Below are 11,160 nucleotides of genomic sequence, written 5' to 3'. Positions count from 1 at the left end.
TCTCCAAAATTCTGTCTTCAGGCTGTCAGGTGATTGCAAAAAAGGCTACCACTTTGTCTGATATTCTTTCACCCAGCCTATTTAAATCTAGCAAGGTCTCCCACACATGGTTACATCATAAAGGCTTTTATCATTGTGGTGCTTCTAAATGTCGCACATGTGCGCATTCCATTGTTATGCATTCCTTTACTGATAGTAGTAACAGACAAGAACACAAAATTCAGCAATTTATTAACTGCAATAGTAAGAATGTAGTTTATATGATAACATGCATTAAATGTAATTTAAGTTATATAGGTTGCACTACTCGCATGTTAAAGACGCGTATTTCTGAACATATCACTGACATTGTTGTTTCTACTAATAATAATCGCTCTATGTCTCACGCCTCTAAGCATTTTATTATCAGTCATCAAAGAGATACTGCATTCCTTCGGGTTGTCGGCATTGAAAAGCTTCTGATAACAGCCAGAGGAGGAGATCTGAAAAGACGCTTAATGACGCGTGAAGCCTACTGGATGTTTTGCCTTAACACTTGCTATCCCATGGGTTTAAATGCTCGCAAGGAAATTATGTTTCATTACTGAGAGATCAATGCTGTTTAGTTATATGTTTTTTATATGTCTGTATTATATATTTTCTTTGTTTTTCTCTTTTGCAATATTATTGCGTTTTTATTGTATATAATTACTGATGTATCAGGTGTGGATTAATTCACTGTGATTGGTCACAGTTGCTATTTAAACCTCATTCTGGTGCATAGTAGGCAGCTTTGAAAAAGAACCTAGTGTTCGAAACGCGTAGCATGCTGCTATCTCCTCTCCTGTGAACCATGTTTTTGGACCTTGGATTTTAACTTTAATAAATTGGATATTTTTGGAAGCTGGATTTTCTCTTCTATTTTGTCCTAAACATATGGGCCCCTTGGATAATGTTTAGGGAGACCGCGGGTCTGACCGTATGGCTCAGTGGAGTCTCTGACTCAAATCATTAATTTTTTCGGATATGACCCCTTGGGCTGTGAATCAATATGCATTAATATCGACTCCGGGATGAGTTGGATGGGACAGCGGAGACCGGATCCACCCCCACCCTCCGCTCTCTTGTCTCTTCTTTTCTCTCTGTCTCTCCCCACTTTCTTCCGTTTGTAAGTTAATTGTTGTATTGGTTATAAAGGTGTTATGGCTATGATTAGGAATTAATTTGGATAACCTACTCCGGCAATATATCCGAGGCTAGCCGCTAATCTGAGTTCCGGAGATATAGATCCACACTATGACTATGACTATAAACATATTTCATCGCCATTGGTAACAACCTAATACATGGTTGAGGGGTGGGTGTCCTTGGGTGCCCACTCTAGAATTAACACACTGATTTATGGTTCTGCTACTAGAATAACCCTTTTTCCATAAGAAGACAACGGAGTCATGGTGTGGGATTATTACTCCAATGGTTTTTGTAAAAGTGACTTCATTCAATAAACTTGATTTACACAAAAATTGGCCAGAGAAGAGGTTTTTTTTTTTGCATTCCATTAACCATACATCTAGCTTGGACACAGGTCAGACCTGACCGGCACGCATCTTTTCTCCACTGTATACTTTGAAGAATCGAGCGTTATTAGAACTCAGCCCAAGATTACACCTAATATTTTTCCTCAATACAATGAGGCAATTCATTACTAAAGACGCCCACTCGGCCCCGAAATAGTGACTCCGCGAAAATTGGAGGAGGAGGAGAACAGGGAGGAGGAGGAGCAACACCGCCGAGTCTTTATCTGCGGAACGTTCAGTACTTTTAACATTTCCAGAAATGTCTGGACAATCAGTTTATTTTATTCCGCGGCATATTTATAACCTTCACACTGTGTTGAGACAAAAAAAACAAACGTCAGAACAAATTATTAATTCTCAACTTGGAATTATTTTACTGTCACCATGGGTGATGCATCAGGAGTAAGAAATCCGGGCAAACAAAACACTGCTGGTCTTAACCCCTCTGTGACCTTAGACGTACTATCCCGTCGAGGTGCCCTGGGCTTATCTGACCCTGGACGGGATAGTACGTCATAGCGATCGGCAGCGCTCACGGGGGGAGCGCCGCCGATCGCAGCCGGGTGTCAGCTGCTTATCGCAGCTGACATCCGGCACTATGTGCCAGGAGCGGTCACGGACCACCCCCGGCACATTAACCCCTGGCACACCGCGATCAAACATGATCGCGATGTGCCGGCGGTGCAGGAAAGCACCGCGCAGGGAGGGGGCTCCCTGCGGGCTTCCCTGAGCCCCCCGCAGCAACGCGATGTGATCGCGTTGCTGCGGGGGTCTTACCTCCCTCCCTCCCTGCTCGAGCCCCGGATCCAAGATGGCCGCGGATCTGGGTCCTGCAGGGAGGGAGGTGGCTTCACAGAGCCTGCTCAGAGCAGGCACTGTGAAGGCTGCAGCACTCTGAGACAGATCAGTGATCTGACAGAGTGCTGTGCAAACTGTCAGATCACTGATCTGTGATGTCCCCCCCGGGACAAAGTAAAAAAGTAAAAAAAAAAATTTCCAAATGTGTAAAAAAAAATATTCCAAAATAATGAAAAAAATATATATATTATTCCCATAAATACATTTCTTCATCTAAATAAAAAAAAACCCCAATAAAAGTACACATATTTAGTATCGCCACGTCCGTAACGACCCGACCTATAAAACTGTCCCACTAGTTAACCCCTTCAGTAAACACCGTAGGGAAAAAAAAAAAAAACGAGGCAAAAAACAACGCTTTATTATCATACCGCCGAACAAAAAGTGGAATAACACGCGATCAAAAGGACAGATATAAATAACCATGATACCGCTGAAAACGTCATATTGTCCCGCAAAAAACGAGCCGCCATACAGCATCATCAGCAAAAAAATAAAAAAAGTTATAGTCCTGAGAATAAAGCGATGCAAAAATAATTATTTTTTCTGTAAAATAGTTTTTATCGTATAAAAGCGCCAAACCATAAAAAAATGATATAAATGAGGTGTCGCTGTAATCGTACTGACCCGAAGAATAAAACTGCTTTATCAATTTTACCAAACGCGGAACGGTATAAACGCCTCCCCCAATAGAAATTCATGAATAGCTGGTTTTTGGTCATTCTTCCTCGCAAAAATCGGAATAAAAAGCGATCAAAAAATGTCACGTGCCTGAAAATGTTTTCAATAAAAACGTCAACTCGTCCCGCAAATAACAAGACCTCACATGACTCTGTGGACCAAAATATGGAAAAATTATAGCTCTCAAAATGTGGTATTGCAAAAAATATTTTTTGCAATAAAAAGCGTCTTTCGGTGTGTGACGGCTGCCAATCATAAAAATCCGCTAAAAAAATCGCTATAAAAGTAATTCAAACCCCCCTTCATCACCCCCTTAGTTAGGGAAAAATAAAAAAAAATGTATTTATTTCCATTTTCCCATTAGGGCTAGGGTTAGGATTAGGGTTAGGGCTAGGGTTAGGGTTAGGGCTAAGGTTAGGGCTAGGGTTAGGGCTAGGGTTAGGGTTAGGGCTAGGGTTAGGGTTAGGGCTAGAGTTAGGGCTAGGATTAGGGCTAGGGTTAGGGCTAGGGTTAGGGCTAGGGTTAGGGCTAGGATTAGGGCTAGGGTTAGGGTTAGGGCTAGGGTTAGGGTTGGGGCTACAGTTAGGGTTGGGGCTAAAGTTAGGGTTAGGGTTTAGATTACATTTACAGTTGGGAATAGGGTTGGGATTAGGGTTAGGGGTGTGTCTGGGTTAGAGGTGTGGTTAGGGTTACTGTTGGGATTAGGGTTAGGGGTGTGTTTAGATTAGGGTTTCAGTTATAATTGGGGGGTTTCCACTGTTTCGGCACATCAGGGGGTCTCCAAACACGACATGGCGTCCGATCTCAATTCCAGCCAATTCTGCGTTGAAAAAGTAAAACAGTGCTCCTTCCCTTCCGAGCTCTCCTGTGTGCCCAAACAGGGGTTTACCCTCACATATGGGGTATCAGCGTACTCAGGACAAATTGGACAACTTTTGTTGTCCAATTTCTCCTGTTACCCTTGGGAAAATACAAAACTGGGGGCTAAAAAATAATTTTTGTGGGAAAACAAAAAGATTTTTTATTTTCACGGCTCTGCGTTATAAACTGTAGTGAAACACTTGGGGGTTCAAAGTTCTCACAACACATCTAGATAAGTTCATTGAGGGGTCTAGTTTCCAATATGGGGTCACTTGTGGGGGGTTTCTACTGTTTAGGTACATTAGGGGCTCTGCAAACGCAATGTGACGCCTGCAGACCAATCCATCTAAGTCTGCATTCCAAATGATGCTCCTTCCCTTCCGAGCCCTCCCATGCGCCCAAACGGTGGTTCCCCCCCACATATCGGGTATCAGCGTACTCAGGACAAATTGGACAACAACATTTAGGGTCCAATTTCTCCTGCTAACCTTGGAAAAATACAAAACTGGGGGCTAAAATATAATTTTTGTGGAAAAAAAAATATTTTTTATTTGCACGGCTCTGCGTTATATACTGTAGTGAAATACTTGGGGGTTCAAAGCTCTCACAACACATCAAGATGAGTTCCTTAGGGGGTCTACTTTCCAAAATGGTGTCACTTGTGGGGGGTTTCTACTGTTTAGGTACATTAGGGGCTCTGCAAACGCAATGTGACGCCTGCAGACCATTCCATCTAAGTCTGCATTCCAAATGGCGCTCCTTCCCTTCCGAGCCCTCCCATGCGCCCAAACGGTGGTTCCCCCCCCACATATGGGGTATCAGCGTACTCAGGACAAATTGGACAACAACTTTTGAGGTCCAATTTCTTCTCTTACCCTTTGAAAAATAAAAAATTGGGGGCAAAAATATAATTTTTGTGAAAAAATATGATTTTTTATTTTTACGGTTCTGCATTATAAACTTCTGTGAAGCTCTTGGTGGGTCAAAGTGCTCACCACACCTCTAGATAAGTTCCTTAGGGGGTCTACTTTCCAAAATGGTGTCACTTGTGGGGGGTTTCAATGTTTAGGCACATCAGTGGCTCTCCAAACGCAACATGGCGTCCCATCTCAATTTCTGTCAATTTTGCATTGAAAAGTCAAACGGCGCTCCTTCCCTTCCGAGCTCTCCCATGCGCCCAAACAGTGGTTTACTGCCACATATGGGGTATCAGCGTACTCAGGACAAATTGGACAACAAATTTTGAGGTCCAATTTCTTCTCTTACCCTTGGAAAAATAAAAAATTGGGGGCAAAAATATAATTTTTGTGAAAAAATATGATTTTTTATTTTTACGGTTCTGCATTATAAACTTCTGTGAAGCACTTGGTGGGTCAAAGTGCTCACCACACATCCAGATAAGTTCCTTAGGGGGTCTACTTTCCAAAATGGTGTCACTTGTGGGGGGTTTCAATGTTTAGGCACATCAGTGGCTCTCCAAACGCAACATGGCGTCCCATCTCAATTCCTGTCAATTTTGCATTGAAAAGTCAAACGGCGCTCCTTCGCTTCCAAGCTCTGTCATGCGCCCAAACAGTGGTTTACTGCCACATATGGGGTATCAGCGTACTCAGGACAAATTGGACAACAACTTTTGGGGTCCATTTTCTCCTGTTACCCTTGGTAAAATAAAACAAATTGGAGCTGAAGTAAATTTTTTGTGTAAAAAAGTTAAATGTTCATTTTTATTTAAACATTCCAAAAATTCCTATTAAACACCTGAAGGGTTAATAAACTTCTTGAATGTGGTTTTGAGCACCTTGAGGGGTGCAGTTTTTAGAATGGTGTCACACTTGGGTATTTTCTATCATATAGACCCCTCAAAATGACTTCAAATGAGATGTGGTCCCTAAAAAAAAATTGTGTTGTAATAATGAGAAATTGCTGGTCAACTTTTAACCCTTATAACTCCCTAACAAAAAAAAAATTTGGTTCCAAAATTATGCTGATGTAAAGGAGACATGTGGGAAATGTTACTTATTAAGTATTTTGTGTGACATATCTCTGTGATTTAATTGCATAAAAATTCAAAGTTTGAAAATTGCGAAATTTTCAAAATTTTCGCCAAATTTCCGTTTTTTTCACAAATAAACGCAGGTACTATCAAAGAAATTTTACCACTATCATGAAGTACAATATGTCACGAGAAAACAATGTCAGAATCACCAGGATCCGTTGAAGCGTTCCAGAGTTATAACCTCATAAAGGGACAGTGGTCAGAATTGTAAAAATTGGCCTGGTCATTGACATGCAAACCACCCTTGGGGGTAAAGGGGTTAAAGAGGAATCCAATATCAAATGTGCATCAAAGTCTAGAAAATCCAACCAGGAGGAGGAGGTGAGCTGTGACATCACCTATTGTGAGTGGTGGATCCTGTGTAATCTACTGTATATAGAGGTGTTATCAGTCATTGTACAGTAGGAGGTGGTGAACTGTGACATCCCCTATTGTGAGTGGTGGATCCTGTGTAATCTACTGTATATAGAGGTGTTATCAGTCATTGTACAGTAGGAGGAGGTGAGCTGTGACATCACCTATTGTGAATGGTGGATCCTGTGTTATCTACTGTATATAGAGGTGTTATCAGTCATTGTACAGGAGGAGGAGGTGAGCTGTGACATCAACTATTGTGAGTGATGCATCCTGTGTTATCAGTCATTGTACAGGAGGAGGAGGTGAGCTGTGACATCACCTATTGTACATGGTGGATCCTGTGTTATCTACTGTATATAGTGGTGTTATCAGTCATTGTACAGGAGGAGGAGGAGGTGAGCTGTGACATCACCTATTGTGAATGGTAGATCCTGTGTTATCTACTGTATATGGAGGTGTTACCAGTCATTGTACAGGAGGAGGTGAGCTGTGACATCACCTATTGTGAATGGTGAATCCTGTGTTATCTACTGTATATAGAGGAGTTATCAGTCTTTGTACAGGAGGAGGAGGTGAGCTGTGACATCACCTATTGTGAATGGTGGATCCTGTGTTATCTACTGTATATAGAGGTGTTATCAGTCATTGTACAGGAGGAGGAGGTGAACTGTGACATCACCTATTGTGAATGGTGGATCCTGTGTTATCTACTGTATATAGAGGTGTCATCAGTCATTGTACAGGAGGAGGAGGTGAGCTGTGACATCACCTATTGTGAATGGTGGATCCTGTGTTATCTACTGTATATAGAGGTGTTATCAGTCATTGCACAGGAGGAGGTGAGCTGTGACATCAACTATTGTGAATGGTGGATCCTGTGTTATCTACTGTATATAGAGGAGTTATCAGTCATTGTACAGGAGGAGGAGGTGAGCTGTGACATCACCTATTGTGAATGGTGGATCCTGTGTTATCTACTGTATATAGAGGTGTTATCAGTCATTGTACAGGAGGAGGAGGTGAGCTGTGTCATCACCTATTGTGAATGGTGGATCCTGTGTTATCTACTGTATATAGAGGAGTTATCAGTCATTGTACAGGAGGAGGAGGTGAGCTGTGACATCACCTATTGTGAATGGTGGATCCTGTGTTATCTACTGTATATAGGAGTTATCAGTCATTGTACAAGAGGAGGAGGTGAGCTGTGACATCACCTATTGTGAATGGTGGATCCAGTGTTATCTACTGTACGTAGAGGTGTTATCATTCATTGTACAGGAGGAGGAGGTGAGCTGTGACATCACCTATTGTGAATGGTGGAACCTGTGTTATCTACTGTATATAGAGGTGTTATCAGTCATTGTACAGGAGGAGGAGGTGAGCTGTGACATCACCTATTGTGAGTGGTGGATCCTGTGTTATCTGCTGTATAAAGAGGTGTTATCAGTCATTGTACAGGAGGAGGAGGAGGTGAGCTGTGACATCACCTATTGGGAATGATGGATCCTGTGTTATCAGCTGTACATAGAGGTGTTATCAGTCATTGTACAGAAGGAGGAGGTGAGCTGTGACATCACCTATTGTGAATGGTGGATCTTGTGTTATCAGCTGTATATAGAGGTGTTATCAGTCATTGTACAGAAGGGGGTGAGCTGTGACATCACCTCTTGTGAATTGTGGATCCTGTGTTATCTGCTGTATATAGAGGTGTTATCAGTCATTGTACAGGAGGAGGAGGTGAGCTGTGACATCACCTATTGTGAATGTTGGATCCTGTGTTATCTGCTGTATATAGAGGTGTTATCAGTCATTGTACAGAAGGAGGAGGTGAGCTGTGACATCACCTATTGTGAATGGTGGATCCTGTGTTATCTACTGTATATGGAGGTGTTATCAGTCATTGTACAGGAGGAGGTGAGCTGTGACATCACCTATTGTGAATGGTGAATCCTGTGTTATCTACTGTATATAGAGGAGTTATCAGTCTTTGTACAGGAGGAGGAGGAGGTGAGCTGTGACATCACCTATTGTGAATGGTGGATCCTGTGTTATCTACTGTATATAGAGGTGTTATCAGTCATTGTACAGGAGGAGGAGGTGAGCTGTGACATCACCTATTGTGAATGGTGGATCCTGTGTTATCTACTGTATATAGAGGTGTTATCAGTCATTGTACAGGAGGAGGAGGTGAGCTGTGACATCACCTATTGTGAATGGTGGATCCTGTGTTATCTACTGTATATAGAGGTGTTATCAGTCATTGTACAGGAGGAGGAGGTGAGCTGTGACATCACCTATTGTGAATGGTGGATGCTGTGTTATCTACTGTATATAGAGGTGTTATCAGTCATTTTACAGGAGGAGGTGAGCTGTGACATCATCTATTGTGAATGGTGGATCCTGTGTTATCTACAGTATATAGAGGAGTTATCAGTCATTGTACAGGAGGAGGAAGTGAGCTGTGACATCACCTATTGTGAATGGTGGATCCTGTGTTATCTACTGTATATAGAGGAGTTATCAGTCATTGTACAGGAGGAGGAGGTGAGCTGTGACATCACCTATTGTGAATGGTGGATCCTGTGTTATCTACTGTATATAGGAGTTATCAGTCATTGTACAGGAGGAGGAGGTGAGCTGTGAAATCACCTATTGTGAATGGTGGATCCTGTGTTATCTACTGTACATAGAGGTGTTATCAGTCATTGTACAGGAGGAGGAGGTGCGCTGTGACATCACCTATTGTGAATGGTGGATCCTGTGTTATCTACTGTATATAGGAGTTATCAGTCATTGTACAGGAGGAGGAGGTGAGCTGTGACATCACCTATTGTGAATGGTGGATCCAGTGTTATCTACTGTATATAGAGGTGTTATCATTCATTGTACAGGAGGAGGAGGTGAGCTGTGACATCACCTATTGTGAATGGTGGAACCTGTGTTATCTACTGTATATAGAGGTGTTATCAGTCATTGTACAGGAGGAGATGAGCTGTGACATCACCTATTGTTAGTGGTGGATCCTGTGTTATCTGCTGTATAAAGAGGTGTTATCAGTCATTGTACAGGAGGAGGAGGTGAGCTGTGACATCACCTATTGTGAATGGTGGATCCTGTGTAATCTACTGTATATAGAGGTGTTATCAGTGATTGTGCAGGAGGAGGAAGTGAGCTGTGACATCACCTATTGTGAATGATTGATCCTGTGTTATCTGCTGTATAAAGAGGTATTATCAGTCATTGTACAGGAGGAGGAGGAGGTGAGCTGTGACATCACCTATTGTGAATGATGGATCCTGTGTTATCAGCTGTACATAGAGGTGTTATCAGTCATTGTACAGAAGGAGGAGGTGAGCTGTGACATCACCTATTGTGAATGGTGGATCTTGTGTTATCAGCTGTATATAGAGGTGTTATCAGTCATTGTACAGAAGGGGGTGAGCTGTGACATCACCTCTTGTGAATTGTGGATCCTGTGTTATCTACTGTATATAGAGGTGTTATCAGTCATTGTACAGGAGGAGGAGGTGAGCTGTGACATCACCTATTGTGAATGTTGGATCCTGTGTTATCTGCTGTATATAGAGGTGTTATCAGTCATTGTACAGGAGGAGGAGGTGAGCTGTGACATCACCTATTGTGAATGTTGGATCCTGTGTTATCTGCTGTATATAGAGGTGTTATTAGTCATTGTACAGAAGGAGGAGGAGGTGAGCTGTGAAATCACCTATTGTGAATGGTGGATCCTGTGTTATCTACTGTATACAGAGGTGTTATCGGTCATTGTACAGGAGGAGGAGGTGAGCTGTGACATCACCCATTGTCAATGGTGGATCCTGTGTTATCTACTGTATATGGATGTGTTATCAGTCATTGTACAGGAGGAGGAGGTGAGCTGTGACATCACCTATTGTGAATGGTGGATCCTGTGTTATCTACTGTATATGGAGGTAACATAGTAACATAGTAACATAGTTAGTAAGGCCGAAAAAAGACATTTGTCCTTCCAGTTCAGCCTATATTCCATCATAATAAATCCCCAGATCTACGTCCTTCTACAGAACCTAATAATTGTATGTTACAATATTGTTCTGCTCCAGGAGGACATCCAGGCCTCTCTTGAACCCCTCGACTGAGTTCGCCATCACCACCTCCTCAGGCAAGCAATTCCAGATTCTCACTGCCCTAACAGTAAAGAATCCTCTTCTATGTTGGTGGAAAAACCTTCTCTCCTCCAGACGCAAAGAATGCCCCCTTGTGCCCGTCACCTTCCTTGGTATAAACAGATCCTCAGCGAGATATTTGTATTGTCCCCTTATATACTTATACATGGTTATTAGATCGCCCCTCAGTCGTCTTTTTTCTAGACTAAATAATCCTATTTATCAGGTGTTATCAGTCATTGTACAGGAGGAGGAGGTGAGCTGTGACATCACCTATTGTGAATGGTGGATCCTGTGTTATCTACTGTATATAGAGGAGTTATCAGTCATTGTATAGACGGAGAAGGTGAGCTGTGACATCACCTATTGTGAATGGTGGATCCTGTGTTATCTACTGTATATAGAGGTGTTATCAGTCATTGTACAGGAGGAGGAGGTGAGCTGTGACATCACCTATTGTGAATGGTGGATCCTGTGTTATCTACTGTATATAGAGGTGTTATCAGTCATTGCACAGGAGGAGGTGAGCTGTGACATCAACTATTGTGAATGGTGGATCCTGTGTTATCTACTGTATATAGAGGAGTTATCAGTCATTGTACAGGAGGAGGAGGTGAGCTGTGACATC

The sequence above is a fragment of the Ranitomeya imitator genome, chromosome 2, assembly GCF_032444005.1.
Source record: "Ranitomeya imitator isolate aRanImi1 chromosome 2, aRanImi1.pri, whole genome shotgun sequence".
Lineage (NCBI taxonomy): Eukaryota > Metazoa > Chordata > Amphibia > Anura > Dendrobatidae > Ranitomeya > Ranitomeya imitator.
The sequence above is the reverse complement of the archived record's forward strand: the minus strand, read 5'-3'. Positions refer to the sequence as shown.